General features: G+C 40.5%; 1 long non-coding RNA gene across 4 annotated transcripts in view; it reads left to right on the forward strand.

Annotated features, from left to right (window-relative positions):
• LOC101751304 overlaps positions 1-19,219 on the forward strand; it is a 423,708-nt gene that overhangs the window by 312,816 nt on the left and 91,673 nt on the right. For all 4 annotated transcript variants that reach the window (XR_005842154.2, XR_006930981.1, XR_005842158.2 and 1 more), the window contains one exon: positions 9,471-9,576. This is a non-coding gene — a long non-coding RNA (uncharacterized LOC101751304). The remainder of the gene's footprint in view (positions 1-9,470; positions 9,577-19,219) is intronic.

Here is a 19,219-nt window from a genome sequence, read left to right on the forward strand (position 1 = left end):
TCTCAAAATGTATATATGAATGAGGTAATATATTTGAGAGACTTGTGATAATAAATTACTTTCTGTATTGTACTTATTGTTAAGGTTACTCAGGCAACCTGGATATCAATATGCATACAACCAACTGGGTATTGAATCAATTACAGTTTTTTCACAAAGCATTTGCATTCTGTACCTTGTTATGAACGTGATCTGCTGGCACCCTCAATCAGTATTTGCTTCACATACATAACCCTATTACTAGAAATAATGTATTGCGATTATTGCATAAAAGCATAGGTATTTGTACTGTTTTCCCATTGTGACGGTGGATTTTAACTGGCATGCTTGGTTCTTATCTGTATTCTCCTGTAGTGGAGGATTTTCAGGGCAGCCTTTGGATGTATTGTGTAGAGAAAGCTTTTGTAGAAAATTTTTGTATTGAAAAAGGAGAGGCTGCAGGTCTTGCTTAGAATTTGTTCTCCATCATCTTCTTTGTTAGCAGCAATGCTGAAATTGAAAGGTATGGTCCTTAAAGAGGCTCTGCCCTACTCATTTACTGGGAAAAAGTTGCTCGTATTGTATGTGGTTCTTAATAGACCTCCTATAATTGCCTTTTAAAGCTTTTCTACATATCAGTTTCCCTCAGAGGTCACAAGAAAGGTCACAGCTGTTGATGTTTGAAGCTATCTAGCTGCCTTTTTTTCTGTAAGTGCTCCAGTCTGGGATCCAGGTGAAGTCAACTGGATTTATTAATTTGATCTGGGTTCATCTTTCTCTGTTGTTGCTTTGGAGTGAAAACTTTCTGGAAAGGAGAAGAAATAGCTCTGATAACATGTGCTAAAGACTTACATCTTTTTACAGTTCCAGGGTATTTTAGACAATCAGTTGTTATCTCGTTAAGGACTTAAACATACAAGTTAGAAATAGATCTCTGTAATATTAGGTGCAACAGCAGATGTAGCAGATTAGAATGTTTTTGTCTGTGATCAGAGTTGGGCTCCATTTCACGTGGCCCTGTTAAAGGTGACAGAATGAAACACCCTATTGCCCGAACTGGTAAGGACTGCTTGCCCCAGCTGGAGGTCCTGCATTTCTCCATTTCTATTCCAAAGGAAACAAATGTCAAGTATAGTTGTGACAATTCTCAGTGTCACATAAATGATCATCTTGAGTACATTACTTGCGTTTTCTTTTCCTCATGTAATTCAGTGAGAAGGGACAGATTATAAAAGTTATCACTGAACCCCATTTGTGCACATTTGCAGATCTCTCTGGTAATTTATTTGGGGCAAAATACGTTAAGGTAAAGAAATCCAGTCCCAGCTCATTTTCAGGATATATTTAATTTTATACCTATCAGCAGTCCCACCAATTTCGGTAAAACTACAGAATTCTTTAAATAAAGTACAGAGATGAAGTCTGTTACAATACCTGTGAAATTTTGAACTCTGATTATCAAACTTTCTTTATTACGCAAAATAAGCCAAGTAATTCTGGGATTGAGATATATTTTTAGAAAGGAGTGATAACTTTTCATGGTCACAGATTGCTAAATGCATAGATAACTACTTCACACTCTAAATCTCAATGCACCAATGAGAAATTAAGCTATATCTCAGTATAAACTGACTTTATTTGTTCAGTCTTTGCAGCACAATGACTTTTAATGAGTACAATCTGAAGACAACAATTAGTGCGCATTTCAAATAAGTGATTTTGGAGGTCATAGGTTTTGACAGCCTGTCTAACAATAGATTTTTTAGTAAATTGATTTTCAGAGTGCTCATAACTTCTTAATACTTTCCAAAATGGGCTTCAGCAGCACGGATTTTAAAGAGTCTCTCTCTGGACAACCTGCAGCATCATTCCAGAATGCTCTGCCCCTTGTGGCTAGGGCAGTTAATTGAAACAGATGAGAGACAACTTCAGACAGGACATTCTGCATTCTGCAACATTTACCTTCAAAGACTTCCTAGATGCTGCCTTCTTAAAGTTCTACTGCGTCTAGCAAGAGTTTTTAAATTGATTAAACCACTTAAATAAAGGAATTATTGTTCATAAGTGTATCTCAAAGGATCAAAAAGAATCTCCTTGTTGTCATGCACCTCTCTTTTTTTTTTTTTTTTCCCCCAGAGTCTTAACATTAGTAGGAATTAGGACTTCATGTTTTAGTCACAGTTTTTAACTACACTCTAGAGAAGAAATCAATAAAAAGTGACAAAGAGCAAGGAAAGGCAGTAATGTAAGCTGGTTAACAGGTAGAATGGGGAAATCTTCTTGACTGATGGGAGAGATTAGCCAACAGGATTGTTCATTTTACCATATATATTTAGTTCTCAACAGGAGAAACTCAAAGACCAACTATAAGACCTTTGTAGTTCATTCTTTGTGTTGATTGCACAAGACTGGTGTTACAGGAATACTTCACTGGCCCCAGATGTCAGTAAGGACATTCAAGAACATCACTAGATCTCTCATGTTAGTGAAACCTCTGTGACAGAGTACAGCTGATGGGGTTTTGTGTAGTTTATCTTCAACCTCTTGATAGTAGCAACGGAGAGAAGTATTGTCCATTTAGTCTCATACACTATGCCTAGCAGTTGTTTGTGCTTTTGAGAAAGAGAAGTGAACCCATAATGTCTCTGTCTTCCTGTTCAGTGTTGTGTGCTTAGGACTTGGAGAGTACCTGCTGGAGGCCCAGTCTTCTTATGACTTTAATTGTTCTAAATTTGTAGTGCTCTGCACAAAGATCCATACTCATAGTTGATCAGTTTCCATTAATTTCCCAAGCAGGAAGTTGATATCCAATTTCTGGTAACTTATGTCTCACACTCTGCTAGTGTAGTATATAAATTAAAATAATTTATGGAAAGAAATATCAGTCCATGCATTGCTGGTTTTGATTAATCATCGCTTGCTACTGTGTTTTTTGTCTTTTATTTATATATATATATATATGTATTATAAATATAATTTTTGAGGTGGTACAGGCATCTAAATCACATCCTGCTGTTTCTGCCTCCTTATTGGATAATTAAGATTAAAAATAAAAATGAAGCCTAATAAAGGACATCTAAAAACGTATAAAATCACGTGCTTGGTCTGAATTTCCAGACTAATCAGCACAAATAAGGACATTTCAAATGTTTTAAAAGCATTTCTAGGAAAAATAAAAATAAAAAGAAGAACAAAGGAAAGAAACTCTACAGAATGGTGATTAGAACGACTCAAAATTCTGAATTCCCATTTTTTTTAGGAAATTCTGAAATACTTGAAAGGTTCATTTTTTTGTTTGGAATAAAAATGAAAGCGTGCAATTTCTAATTGAGGAGGAAACCCGAAATATGTCAGTTTGGAATTATCAAATATGAAATGATTAGCTGCTCTTTACTAGTGTTATCTTGACCATTCTGAAAGATCGAAAAACAGTCTGGAAACGCCCCAGCATAACCTAAGGAGGAGGTTATGTGACATTGAAATCTGAGGTATAACTGAGGCTTTCTAAGCTTCCAGAATTCCATCCAAAAATGAAAAATCACAGCTCTCGAAAGCTTTGGCTGAGTCAATGTGTTTGGACACAGCCCTTAGACAACTAGCTTTCAAACCACTCACCAACTCAATGAAAATGAGCTATTTCTGAAAACACTGTGCTTTCAGGCAAAGACATTCTTCTCTTTAAAGGAAACTTCTTGCATTGCAGAATATCTCATGAGCTGAACTGATGAATGATGTTGGTCCTCAAATAATTCTGGAGTTATCACTTCTTACTGACTTGCATAAATATTAACCGTGCTATGAAAAGTTTTTGTTTTTAATATGCATTTGTCAAGAAATGTGATTGATTTTTATGACATATTCTCAGAATTTCTGCTGCGTATTTCAAATTACATTTTTGTAGGTTTTTTGTTGTCTTATGTTTGTATGTAGAAGCATCGTATTTTCTCAAGGTAAAGAGGCTGCTCTCAGAGAAAGCTGCATTTTCGCTACTTCAGATAAGATTAATGGGTGTGTTGTTTATATATTCTAAAACTGAAATGTGATGGACTTCCTGTAATCTGGGTTCTTTTAATTTACCAGAGCATCCTTCTTTGTACACTTCTGTGTGTTCCATTCTGTTCTCATAAATCAAGTCTCGTGACCAATTGTAGGAACAACTGGGGAACAGAATGTAGTGTTGTAAATAAGTTTATTTGTATCAGAATATCATCCATTTCAATATAAAATTAAAAAAAAAAAGATAAGTACAACCATGAGGTTCTTTTTTATTGCAGTAAGCTTTGCCAGAGACCTCACATCTTTGACTACTGTCCTTTATCCTGTCATCTCCATTCCTTGGGATTGTTTAGCTTAAATGGAAAACAAGTATGTTCAACCCTGTAATACAAAACACAGCTGAAGTCATTGACACTTCAATCAGCCTTTATTGTTTGAAATTGCAGTAGGCTATTCCTTACTTAGACTGCAGTGACACTAAAGCAGGCTTGATTTCCGCGTAAGAAGGAATGGCAATGTTATGCAAATATATAAATCTCAGTGCAAACAAAAGGAAACAGAAGCAAATTTGCTATTGGAAGAGTTTGTTTTAATTTTCAAATGTAATAAAATGTAGGAGGTGAAAGGAAAGAAAGAAAGAAACAAGATTAACTAATCAAGTCACCTACTGTCTGAAGTCTTCAAAGTCTTGCTGTTCAAAGACAGGGAACATAGAGATCAGTTACCTGAAAGTGTGACTACTGCAGCAGAGCTTCTGTTGAGAAAAGCTTTCTCAAAACATTTAGAAAAGGTATTTAATCCTAAATGTTTCTGATCCAAATGTTACACAATTGAGTGCAGATCTATGATGTGAAAGCAGTATGCTGGCTTCCATCCATGAGTGAACTTAATGTTCAAACAAATCACAGTGTTGTCTAAAGTGCATGTTAAAAAAGTAAGTACCAGATGACGGTAAAGCATTCCGCAAATGTATATGATCAAATAATTTCAGAGGAAGTCTGCAAGCATTTGCACCTCAAAAAATGCTAAAATAGCAGCATAGTGCATAAATAAACAATGCAAGTATTAAGGAAAATGTGTATGTTGTCACAGTCCAAAAATTGCAACATTCAAATAGTAGAAACAGGTGGAGACAGCTCAACAAGTAGTGAAGTGGATTACTCTTGGATTACTTTTAAATCTGTGTTCAAATCCATGTTTTAACTGCTACTGAAATAAGCCCAATGACCTTGAAATTTGTCTGCTGCAGAGAGTAATCCATGTGCTAAAGACCTCAGGAATCTGAAGAGGTTCATCTTATTCCGAGGTGACGTATGGCAAGCAGGATTTGCAGCCATGTTGAGGCCCAGATCTTCCATCTGTCCTTTGACTTATAATCCTAAATTAGACACATGAAACTGACCATTTTGGTTTATTGACTGAACATCTGTGAGATGTACAACTGAAAAAATACATCCAAATAGACTACACAATAGTACGGAGTCTGTAGGGATGGTAAAGTTCAGATTTAAAGAGGTGACGCAAGGTGCAACACGTATGTAGTTCATTGCATGAAAACAGTCAGTGTAAATGAAGTACTGTGCCAATAAGCACCCACACATATCCACATGTACATGGATTCCAGACTTTCATTGTGAGGTTGCTGTTGATTAAAAGCTTATTTCTGTCTATGAAATGAAAACACGTCCCACCTACTAAGCTGCTGCACACGGACAGGCAGAGACTACACATGGGAAGACCAGTCCATGTGAGGTGGTGCATCTCAACCCAAATCCGAAGCCTTTCCAGTCTGATAAATATTGAGCTTCCTCATTACTCACAGGCAGACGTATCTTCGTGTGTACAGTTTCATAGAATCATAGAATGGTTTAGGTTGGAAGGATCATCTAGTTCCAACCCCTATAGGCAGGGACACCTCCCACTAGACCAGGTCGCTTAAAGCCCCAACCAGCCTGGTCTTCAATGCCTCCAGGGTGGAAGCATCCACAACCTCTCTGGGCAACCTGTTTCAGGTCGTGATGTGTCTCTTCCAGTTGAATGTATTTATTTCCATTTTTTCAGACCCATTTCGCTAGATTGAGCCTCACTCTCTCCCACAGAGGTGCTTCAATTTTCTGGATGTGTAATCTTAACCTACTCACATGGCAAAGTGGCTGCAAAGTGCTGTGAATGACACAAGGAGAGCCAGTGGGGTTACCCTGGCTTGATGGCTACTGTTAGACATACTCTCCATACCCCCAGGCCTCCCCCAGAGGCAGAGACAGGCCAGCCATTCCTCCTTTCCATACTTCCCAATAGCCACATGCAGCTTTCTTAGCAATCCACAGCTTTTCTAGGCACAGAGCAATGCTCTGGTATACTGGGTGCTGTGCCAATACTGAACAAAAATGACAGTTTCTAATCCAAAGAAAGTTTAGATGCAGAGTGACAGAGTGGACATAGTAATGCCAAGTCCTTCCAGCAAGTCATTAAGTGCCTACAAGTTGTACTTCACAAGTTATTCTTTCTCTATTTAGCCATCTTAGTCTAAATTAGGGCAGAAAGGGAAATCAAGGGAAAACAAAGCAAAGGAAAATATAATCACTGTGAGTGGTAACCCAGAGCAATATCCACCTAGACCTGTCCCATCTATGACAACAGCCATATGTACCTGCAGAGAGAAGAGCAAGACCTCCGCAAGTAAACATGGCACTCCCTGAGTGTTGTCCCACCTGCCAGCATTTTTCATCTCAGGGGATTTCCTGATGCTGACATGCTTTGCCTAGTAAATCTCAGTGGATTTACTCTCCAGTGACTTGTCTACTGAGGATCTGGACAGACTTGAAAAGGGGGCCAGTGTGAACTTAATGAAGTTCAAAAATGTGTTGTACTTGGGTTGGGGAAATCCCAGGTATGCGTGCAGACTGGGAGAAGAACTTGAGAGCAGCCCTACTGAGGACTTGGTGGACAAAAAGCTGGACATGAACCAGCAGTGTGCTCTTGCAGCTCGAAAGGCCATTAATATCCTGGGCTGCATCAAAAAAGGGGAGGCCAGCAGGATGAGGGATAGGATTGTCTCCCTCTATACTGCCTTTGTGAGGCCCCATCTGGAGTTCTGCATCCAGGTGTGAGGACCCCAGCACAAGAAGCATGCAGAGCTGTTGGAGTGCCCAAAGGAGGGCCATGAAGATAATGAGAGGGTTGGAGTACCTCTCCGATGAGGAGAGGTTGAGGGAGCTGGGCTTGTTTAGTCTGGAGAACAGAAGGCATTGGGGAGACCTCACTGTGGCCTGATGGGAAAAACCAGAAAGTTATCCTTGATGGACTCCAGGAATCTCCTGGATCACTTGCAGCTCACTGTGTTGTTTTCCCCCATCAGGATGAGAGTCTGCAAGTATGACACTTCCTGCAGCTGAAGCAAGAAGACCTTGTCAACAGGCTTTGCTAGATCAGGCAGCCTGTAGTAGATCCCAACCACCAGCTGTCGTTTATTGGTCCCATCTTTAATCTTAACTCACAGGCTCTCAACCCATTCCTTACTGTTACTCAGAGGGAATTCCTTGCAGTCTATCCACTTTTTTTTACATAGAAAGCTACTCCCTAACCCCTCCTACCTTACCTATCTCTTCTAAAAGGCTTATACCCCCAATGGTGGTATTTCAGTTATGCAAATCATCCCACCATGCTTCTGTGAGAGCAGTAAGTTTTTCAAGGGCACCATGGTTTCCAACTCCTCTTGCTTATTTCCCATGCTGAGTGCATTGGTATAGAGGTATTTCAGCTGGGCTTTTGGCCACATAACCTTCCTAGAAGAGCCCTTCAACAAACCTGGGACAAATCTGAGGCTTTCCCCTTCTGCTTCCTAGAGACAGCTTTCCCTGGCTCTCTGTGACTCAGCAGTACACTCCCTTCCCCAAGCAGTTTAAAGCCCTGGTCATGAGTCCCACCAGCTTGCTGCCTAGTATATTCTTGTCCCTCATGGTCACTTGTGTCCCATCCCTCATCAACATTCCTGGTTTGTTGAAGGTGTGTTGTAGATCACAGAACCCGTAGCCTTCAGTGTGACACCACCCACACAGCCATTCATTCAACTGATCTGTTCTTCTCCTTCTGCCCATATCCCAGTCTCCAACTGGGAGGACTGAGGAGAACACAACCTCCACTCCCAATCCCTTCAGCATCTTCCCCAGGGACATAAAGTCTTCTTAGATATTTTTTAATTTTCTGGTTGCAAGGAAAGACCAGGAGGGGATAGTAGTCCTCCAGCGTTATTGTACCCAATATCTTCTTCTTGATGTCCTATATACATGCCCCCAGCAGGCAGCAAACCTCTCTAGAGAAGTTATCCAGGTGGCAGGTGGGCACCTCAGTACCTCTCAGCAAAGAGTCTTCAATTATTAAAACCCTTCACATGTTTTTTAAGTGGCATGGACTCAGGTCATCAGTAGGACATTTTTTATGTCATCACCCCTTTCCAGTACCAAGCTGCTATCCACACCTTCTTCTCTCCCACATCACAGCTTGAAATCTCTTGGCTAGTGGGATTACAGGAACAAGGTGGGGGCTTCTCCTTTTGTCCCAAGCAGAGATGGGGGTTCAGTCTCCCTTACCCTACATGTCAGGTGGGAAGTTTGCTTATCTTCCTCCCATGGCTGGGTCCCAAGACAAGGCTGCCTGTCTGCCTGTGCCTCCACACAATACCAAGCATCAGTCTCTCAGACTGCTGAAGACCTCTCAGCCTGGCGACTTCACAGACTCAGATGAGAAGAGCAGTACGCCCTGCTCGCCCTCTGCTTGAATGCCCTGCACAAACCGCCGGTGCTAACTGCCCACACTGTGCCCTTAAGATGTGCCACATCCTGTCTGCCCTTCCTGTTCACCATGATCCTAGGTCGATGCGCTCCTGAGGGGCTGCCTGTGTGCCAGAGGTGGCCCTGTTGCTCTTGGCCTTGCCCCCACTGGGTCAGGGTGCTGCCACCATGAAGAGGGCTAATGGTGCCCGGCAGCTGCTCCCTAACAGGAACTCATCTTGCCCGCTGAGGGGATTCCTTGCTTTGGCACAGAATGCATCCACCTCAGAATCAAGTACCTCTCAGAAAAGCCAAGTGCCTCACATCTGATAGCAATAGGACAAGAGACAGTGGCTTTAAACTAAAAGAGAGGAGATTTAAGTTAGATTAGGCAGAAATTATTTACTCAGAGGGTGGTGAGGCACTGGCACAGGCTGCCCTGAGAAGCTGTGGATGCTGCATCCCTGGAGGCAATCAAGGCCAGCCTGGATGGGGCCCTGGGCAGCCTGAGCTGGTGGGTAGCAACCCTGCCTATGACAGGGTGTTGGAGCTGGATGGTATTTAAGGTCCCTTCCAACCTTAGACATTCTCTGATTCTGTGTCCTTGGTACCATGTCAAATTTTGCATTCACAGACTTCAGCTCTTTGGCTGCTGTTGTGTTTGAGCTCTCAGCTATGACTGCTTCCTTTGATTTGTATTCTGAAATCTTTTTTATCCTAACACAGGTTAGAAGATAAGGCATAATTAAAGAAACAGAAGGCTTGCGTGTTCTGACAAGGAGTGGCAGAAATACTGAACCCTTCTTCTCTAACAGCAATAGGAGGCTAAAAGGTATGATGTGATCGTGTAACCCCAGCCTAATTTGGCTGAATATTTGATAACATTTGTTTAGAGCACTGTATGTGTTTTTTATGTGACTGGCTCATAACAAAAGATTCTGCTCTAAGATGCTGTTGTTTCAGCATTGAACTCAGGTCCATGCCAAGTTTCCTATCTTCAGGAGCAATGAGAGCCTGATGCCTCTGCAAGTTATTGTCTGAAACTCAAGCAATATTTATTTCTATCTGTTCAGCTGCTAGTTAATTTTTCCTAACATCTTAAAAGTTAGCACTTTTAGTGTGAAGAGTCTTCTCTTGTTTTTAAAAACTGCTCAAGATACATAGCTCTTCTTTGTCTTTGTGCTACATTATTTTTACTTAATAATCTTAATTGATTCAATCATTAAATAGTTATTATTTCTAGTAAAGTTACTTTCAAACAGTATTTTGCTTCTCTGTCGGTTACCTTAAGCTCTTATTAGCCAAGGCTTAGTATTTTGGCTCTTTCTCATCAGGAAGCTTTATCTTCTGCATTCAGACTGAGCTCCTAAAGTCTTGGCCTCCTTTATCAGGTCTCACTTCAAACCACTGTGTAGGTGCCTCATAAAACCAGGGTACTTCATGTGTTTGAAATGAAGCCGGTTCTCAGTACAGCTATTTAGAGCTGCAGTTCCCATCCCTCACATTTCGTGGAGGTAGACTTGCTGTTTCCTTCTCCAAACATTTCACACTTACCTCCCCTGCTCTATCCTTCCCAGATCAGTACATCCCTCAGCTTGGCATGTTATCCCTGCTGGACTTGGCATGTTATCAGCTCATGTGCAAGCAAAATAAGCAAGATGTTTGTCAAAGAGACTCATGGTTGTATGTCAATTTTATTTGATTGTTTGCTCTCCCATTCTTTGCAAGGAAAAGGGAGTCAGAATTACCCTTGTCAGGAATGTAAGGTTAAAAAATCCCTTCCTTTTCAGAAAGAAATAGCCATTCCTGTACAAGATCACCATTTTCCCATTGCCCTAAAAGCACTCTTGTACCATAGCCTCCTTCTGATCATGCCCCTTATTGCATATCTGCATATTTTAAGTCTCTCAGCATGCATCATGTGTGAATTACTGGTCTAGCGGCAGAAGTTCACAGAAGGGACAGTACTTACTATATTAGCAAAACCTGGCTTTTTGTTCCTTTTGTAAGAAACACAGCTAGTTGCATCCTCATATCTCAAACCCCATTCAAAATTGCATGCATGCCACACAGAGTAAGCTAGGCCACTCCTAGGGTGACATTTATCCCTTGCAGAAGAAGGCTTAATGGAAGAGAGAGCTGGATTATTCTCATACATCAGTAAGAACCACAGCATCAAAAAATGAACTCACATTTAAGTTATCTATTGAGTAGAAGGAATGAGTCAACATTGACAATGCATTCATCTTAATGAGGACAAATATTTATAGCAAACAAAATTAACATACCAGAAAATCCAATAGGAGCGTATAATTAACAAAAGGCAAGGGAATTGGCATAATGCTGATAAATTCTTCATTAATAAAATAACTGCTTCAAAATGTCAGAATGACTATATTTTATTCATACATTGTGTAGAATTTAGCACACTAAAGACGTAGGCTCCATAGCTATTTACATGGCAATTAAATCCACAATGCCAGTGACCCAGCCAAATTAATGTTGGCCCCAACTTAAAAGGAGACTGTATAAATAAATAATTCACACCCTCACTAGAGTCTTTGCTTAAGCAAACATTTCTGTGTAAAAAATTCTGGGAATTATGAATGACTTTGATGTGCATTAACAAAAAACACAACAAAATAAAATGCAAAATAAAACACTCTAATGTTTTATTAGAGATTTGCATTCCAAGCTGAGTTATATCAACATTGATGGGAAGAAAGTGAACACAGCGGGTTGTCACTGTTTGGCCATCTTTTTAAATCAACCAAATGTGCTTTAGAGAGTAGCAGGCAGCAGAATGCCTGCTTTTACAGTCCCATGCAAGAATTCTCTGGCTCCCCCAAGGTAGTGTCTTTGGTTTTGACTGGGTTGCTTATGTACATGTGTTAACAGTACTGAGGCTTACTGCAGTTCTTATTCCTAGAAGGAAAGGAAAAAAATCCCAAGCAGTATGGAAAGAACAAGCACCAGAGCAAGGGAGTGTGGAACAGGCAGAGTAACAAATTACCATTTGGTGGTGGATGTTTATGGGATGATGTGGAAAGTTTATGTCTTTCTAGAACGTCGAAATTTCACTGTCAGCAAGGAACAGGAACATGCAAAATAACCATATCAATGTAGTTTGATCATAGTTTCCTTGAAAGCACAAACCCACAAGAAGATAATTGTGCTGGTAGTGTTCCTGAAGTATCAGCCACTTGCTTTTAGAACTGAGTGCAAAGTAGGGCACTATCATCCCTGGTTGCATTGAGAAAGATGGGAATGGTGTTAGCTGAAGTCTTGGCATGGCTCATATATCTAAAGGTAAAACTGCTGTTTGCTGATGCTCTGCATCTACCTCTGCTTAATAGGAAACCTGGGCAGAATCACCATCTGATGAAACAAGCAGCAGCATAAATCCTGGGGGAGACTGGCTAATGAAGTCTATAAATAGGAGTGCTATGCTCAATACAGGTCAGGATGAGTCCAAAATGAAACAGTCAAAGAGGGGTCCAGAGCAGCTCTCGCAGTATGTCCTACCTATCACCACAACCCATCTTCCTCCTTCCTGGTTTCTGATGCAAATTAAACCCCGTAGGTGTTCAGTCCTTCAGGAAATCTGCTGCAAAAGAGGGGAGAAAGTGAGAAACACATCTGAATTAAAAATTCAACTTTGTCATAAATTGAGGCCCACTTATACAGAAGCAAGCCATTTTTGTAACTATTAGGGGTAAACATTCAGTCACTGTAAAGCCTACAAAACATTCTGGGAACACCTGAGACCCAAAAACAGATTTTGAGTGGAAATTTAGATTATCTGCATAGAGGTGAATTTCACCACTGTATATCTAATCACTGCCTTGTTTTTATGTTGAGGTAGATTGGACTAGATTTCATGAAAACATCGGTAAAATCTATAATCTTCACAAATCAAAACAGCTGCAGAGTACCACGAAACAGATGCACTCTGCTTCGAGTATTTTTTTTCCAGCCATGTCCCAAATGAGGGATAGAATATTGTTATTTACTCCCCTTTAGAACAGATCACCAAGATCTTGTAGCTCAGGGTTATTGGAATGATTTTTTTTGTTTTTAATTTTTTTTTCACAATTATTTATAGTATTTAATTAGGCAAAATGTTCACAACATAATTATTCACCAAAAGCACTGCAAATTATCCTACTTCCTTCGATTCCAGAAAGATACTGATGGTAAGAAGACATCCAGAGGAAAGTAACGTATGTGTATAAGGCACTGAAGGGACAGATTTATGAAAGGAAATTGCCAGAAATAAATATGAACATTACATTGTAGCTTTGACCAAACCGGAAAGAAGTGTGAGGCTGATGTGACAGCAATTTATAAGTTTTTTGATAGGTGCAAGTTCCATTTATGGAAAGGAATTTGTACGTGGGTCATCCAAGGGCTAGTGTAGTGGGATGTATGATGGGTGGAAAAAAAAAGAAAAAATCCAAATGATCAGTTAGCAGGGTTGCAACCCAGGAGAAGTGACTGAATTATTTTAAACGATTTGTGCAACACTGGGGTGATATAATCATAAGGGAAAAATCCTACATAATCAGGGACAAATGGTTAACATTTCTTTTCTCTGATTTCAGTCATTCTGTATGCCAGCACCATCCTTTCTGCTTTTGCAACTGTCCTTCTTGTCTTTTGCTTTTTATGGTCTCTCATGTTAAAAATTCAGCTTTTGGGGGTCATCATATATAGTAACAAAAACGACATCTAAATGAACCCACTGCCAGGTTTCTGTGGTACTGTTCCCTTAACCATGAAGAGTTATATCAAGTTCTTGGGACATGTACAAGAGACAAATCCCTCTTTCCTCCCTCCACTTTTCCTCTGCAAGCTGATGAAGTTAGCTCAGGCTTTAGGCCCACATAAATGCGATGCTGTGTATGCTCAGTTTGGGTGCACAGAATCCTTCTTGACTGGCACTTCTGGTAATAGTTAAGTATAGAAAGACATGTCACTAAATCATAATATATCAAGTCTGGTCCTGAATTTATTCCATAGTAAGTTCTTTATACAGTTGTGCTGATCTTGTTTCAGTCTTTCTTGGTTTTCAATATTTCATCCCTATGATTGAAAGCTCACTTTTATTTTGACAGAAGTTCCAGAATAAGAAAGTAATCCTGATATTGGCCCCTTCTCTGCTTTAAAGCCACTGATATATGCAATTTTTCTTGGAATATTTTTTTCAAAGCATATCTGCCAAGGTCATAATTTTGGACTGAGCAAAGTAACAATTCCAGCAAAATTCAATTCCAGCAAAAGCCCTTACAAAGACAGCAGTTCATGGTTAGTGCTAGCAAATCCAGTTTTGACCTGATCTTGCAAGCTCACCCACATCCTATGGCTTCATCTGGAGTTCTTGGTACACAAGGGAGGTTTTCATGCTTCCAGATAAAATGTGGCACTAGTTCCCGAATGGACATTTGGAGCACTCTTCCATGATAAAGTCATCAGTAACAATTCCAAGCCTATTTATAGAGAAAATTAATAGCATTGCCCTTATATCTCCTCAAAAATATCCATTCCTTGTCCTGGATGGAAGATCAGTGGTATTTATGTCCTCCAGTACAGATATTGTCTAATTTGTCCTTAAAGACTTCCAACAAAATTCTTCCCAGGGAATCTATTCTTTCACTTCAGTACTCACAGTTTTCGGATCTTTTCTAGTTACATCTAACATGAGTCTTTCTGGTCATCGTGTAAGCCAGGCACAGTTTGTCATTCTGAGGGTGCCAGAGAGACAGCTTTTCCTTTGCTTTCTGCTAAAATCAAAACTCACTCAAGCTGCTGCCAAAGATTTTTTTTAACATTTTTTTCATGAACTCTTCTAGAGTCTTTTCTATTCATCTCTACTTTTCTTGAGATGTTCTACCCAGAACAGGACAGATGTTCAACTGAAACATTATGGAGTTCTGAACTGAGGATATGGTTTATTTGATATGGTTCCACTTTTATCTTCTTACATAGCATTTACCTTTTCCACAACAGCATGGCTTTTGTAGAGACTAAATCATTACGATCCTCAGATTTCTGTAGAAATGTTTCCTGGACAGTCATTTTCAGGACTGAATTCATTCAAGTTGATGACTCCTGTCTATGCACCTTCTAGTTGTCCATGCTGAATTACAGTCTCTTATTATTATCCCAATTTTAACACCCATCCAAATGATTCTAACTTTATCCTTTCCTCTGGTATGCTTGCAGGTACACGTAGCTTGGTTATCATATCCACATTTAAAAAGCATACTCATTAAGTTCACAAATGAAAATATTAAATATCACCAGGACAAACACTTGCAAAACACTAGATTCTTTCCAACTACAGCTTTCCAGACAGCTTTGTGAATTCCCTCTTATTGTTTCCTCAGTTCTGTACATAACTAGCTGGTGTATATAGTTGTCCTGTGACACAACATAGAAAACTTTCACGGCCAGGCTGGATGTGGCTCTGGGCAGCCTGGTCTAGTGGTTGGTGACCCTGCACATAGCAGGGGGGTTGAAACTAGATGATTATTGTGGTCCTTTTCAACCCAGGCCATTCTATGTTTCTATGAAAACTAAGATACGCTATATGTATACCTTTCTCTAACCACAAAGCTTGCCATCATCTTCTGAAAATGAGTGAGTTGTTTGACAGGTTTTTATTCTCTAGCAAATCTTAACTGGCTCTTGGCCTACCCTACTGTTTTCTTCAACATACTCACAGTTAGGTTGTCAGGTTCTTTCTTCCAGTAATTCACATTCCTCCCCTTTTTATAATGATAGATGCTTTGTTTGCCCTTCTCCTGTTATTTGCATATGTTGTTTTCTGTGAATCATTCCTTCCTACAATCTCTTTTGTAAGTTCCTTTTATGTGCTTTTTGTCAGATGTTGTGATCTGTTGCATCTAGACAAGCAGAGACATTGTACGACTTGAAGCATGTTCTGTTTTGAATCAAATATTTTATGTTTTTTTTGTAAGTAACCTTAATGGAGAAGGCACCACAAAGCTGATTTTCCAGGACATTCTGATTTTCCAATTTGTTTTAATATGTTGCTTGAAACAGAAGCATTTAATAAGAGCAATCTTTCAAGCTGCAAGCACAAAACTTCCAGATTATGCTCAAGCATAACCCAGGTTAAAGGCTGAGTAACCTGGGTCTGTTCAGTCTGGGGAAAAGATGACTGGGAGACAATCTGATAAATGTTAATAAATATCTAAAAGGAGGTGGGAGGCAAATGGATGAAGCCAGACTCTTCTTAGTGGTGCGTAGCAATAGGACAAGGAGAAACGGCCTAAAACTTGAACATAGGAAGTTCCATACTAATGTGTAGAAGAACTTCTTTACTGTAAGGTTGACAGAGCGCTGGAATAGGTTGCACCTAGGGAGGCTGTGGAGTCTCCTGATGTGGAGATATTCAAGATCTGTTTGGAAGCCTACCTGTACGAGCTATTGTAGGGAAATGCTTTAGCAGTGGGGTTGGACTCGGTGATTCTCTTGAGGTCCCTTCCAACCCTTGAAATTCTATGATTCTGTGATTGCTACGATTCTTCGAGGTACTCTGATACAGCATGGTTCTTATAATGTCTGCAGAAGTTACATCAAAGGAAGCTTCCTACAGTATATTTTTAAATGTTTCCTTAATTTCTAGGAAGAAGAGAAATCCAGTAAATTGTCATGAATCACTGCTTCTTTTCATAGCTTCTGAACTCCCTGTTCTTTCAGGGATGGCATCTCCAAAGTACCTGATTCCTCAGACCCTTGGTAAATGTTACCTCAGAAACTAAATCAAGAGTTATTGCCTGGCAATGTAGAGGGTTAACCTTGTGAGCATTCATCCTACTAAGCAGGTGGTATTCTCTTTCTGAATCTTCAATAATCTGAATGCTGTTATTTAATTAGTTTCTCCTAACTTTCCCTTAGATTCTTCCCATCATTAGAATGAACGTTCTCAGTGCATGTGGCACACAGACATCACTTAGTCATTTATTCTCTACAGCTAAGAATCTAGAGCTTGACTGACACAGAAAACCATTAGAGTGGTGTTAGAACTGTTTTTTGTACTTCCTTTAAGGTCAAAATACAAATTTAATCTGAGATTTCACCTCTAAATGAGTGAATTAATGAATTAATGATTAAAGAACATGACAACTGAAAAGGTTCATTATTGAAGCATTTTATTTCCAGAACCATTAAATAAATAGATAGATAAACAAATAAATAAGAGACCATGACAGCTGAAGATGTTTACTATTCAAACATATGAACTTGTAACCAGTTGCTGCTGTCTCCACTGCACTAAGATGCCATCCCATCAGCTGCACCTGCCCTGTGAGAACTGCAGCTGCATGTTGGGCAGTGCTGGGCTGCCTGGGGCCACCAGTTGTGTGGTGTCAGCATGGCTGCTGCCATCACGGCCATTGCAAAGGATGGGCTACAGTATGACATGGCAGCCCGAGGAGTCTGCAGCTCTGGTACTTTTGGGTTTCAGAGAAGCTCCTGTCGTGGTGGGCCAGGTGTAACCCGTGTGCCATGAAGGGCAGAGTGTTGTAAGTTGGAGGAGCAGAAGTGACATCCAAGGTCTGGCTGCTGCTTGGTGACAGGGATGTGGCTGGCAGATGGCACCGTTCCCTTCCTACTGCTGCAGTAGAGTCTGGTAGGGTTGGAGCAGCACTGCCATGGGCTCGAGTGGTGACTTTCTTGGGGTGTCTGATGGGCTGGGGCCCAGTGGGTTCCACTGTCTGTGTGCCAGCTTCTGGACCCACTGGCAGCTGCTCCCTACGCAGACTAGGCACCTGGGCTGCACCTCAAGTGGCTCTCATTTGGGCCTTCCTGCAGGGAAGGAACAGCCACATCTCTTCTCTTCTGGGCAACTCTCTTCTTGCAAAGTTTAAATAGTTCTGGATGATTTCTCCTGAAAAATGTGTTAAGAAGAAGAGTAACCGGAAAATGTAAAGGAAAAAGGTTAGTTGCTATCAGTTCAAGACTGAGAGACAGTGAAATAGGGAAGCTAAGACTTTTAATTGCTGAAGACATGCATGGGTATTAAAATGTCTATCAGTCAGTTTAAACCTACAGTTTGGGCTGTGTAAAACAAGATGTGTTGCAAATAGACTGAAATAAATAGACTCATCGTATCCTCATTTATTTATCTTTCCATTCCAAGGATTCAAACTCACTGAATACAACCCAAATATATTTAATTCACATGTCCAGTACTCAGCAATGCTGCCTTTAAAATACCTGCAAACAGCCAGAGAAAGAAATTAAGAAAGAAATTAGGATCAGAACACGTACTGTCATTCTCATTGCCCCTATTACCATGTGTTATTTTATCTGACTGTCCATCTCTCCCACCAGAATATTTTAAGTTGGTTCATGCATGGAGCAACAGACAGTATGGGCAGTAAATGCCTCTTCCTCTGACAGAAATTTGGGAAGTGAGGGAGGTCTTCTGAAGTCATGTGGCATTTTGGTGAATCCATACAGATTGTGTTGTTGAACAAAACTTTACATACTTTCTGTATCACAAACTCTCAAAGGCCCTCTCCTCAGTACTTCCACCTGAAACATTTCTTCATCGAGTAATACACACTTTCCACCATGACCCCACCAAATGCTCTCAAATTGGTCAGTTACAACCCAAAGGGGGTCAGTTATCCCCTTGTTGGTTCCTTCCAACCCAAACCATTCTATGATTCTATGATTCTGTGGAAAGCTGAGGGTAGAGAAGATTCTGGTTTTGCTAGCAATTTCCTCAGAAGTAGTATGAAGTAAATGGTTTGTTTCCTCTTCATCAGTGAGTCCTTTTCTTTCTTCATCAAAACTACGACAGCATCACTAGATATTCCTTGATCCTGTCTTGGAGGATCAAGAGAAGGGCAGCCTGAGGACTCAGCCAGGTTCTCTAAATCAGAAACAGAAGTTTCTGCAGATCGTTCACTTTCTCTCGGTGCTTTCATTTTATCTGTAAGGGAAAGGTTTGATGTAGAGATGGTGTCTGGATGCAGGTCTGAGGAATATGCTAAGTTTGATGACACTAAGCTGGGAGGAGCTGTTCACTCCCTCAATGTTGGAGAAGTCTTGCAGCAGAGAGGTCTTGACAAAATGGGCAATTACCAATGGCCTGAAGCTGAACGAGAGCAAGTACTGGATGATTCTGCACCTGGGATGGGGCAGCCCTGCAGAAGAGGATCTGGGGTTCTGGCTGACAGGAAGTTGAATGTGATCCAGCAGCATGCCCCGGCAGCCCAAAGCACCAACCGCACCCTGAGTTTCACCAAGCCCAGCACTACCACTGGGTGCAGCTTTGGGTGCCACAATGTAAGAAGGAAATAAAACTAATTATTAGAGAGACATATTTTCAGCCCAAAGGTGGGCTGAAAAGGTGGTGAAGGGTCTGGAGGGCAAGGTATATGAGGAGGGGCTGAGGTCCCTGAGTGTGTTCAGCCCAGAGCAGAGGAGCTGAGGGG

This window comes from Gallus gallus, chromosome 1, assembly GCF_016699485.2.
Source record: "Gallus gallus isolate bGalGal1 chromosome 1, bGalGal1.mat.broiler.GRCg7b, whole genome shotgun sequence".
Taxonomy (NCBI): domain Eukaryota; kingdom Metazoa; phylum Chordata; class Aves; order Galliformes; family Phasianidae; genus Gallus; species Gallus gallus.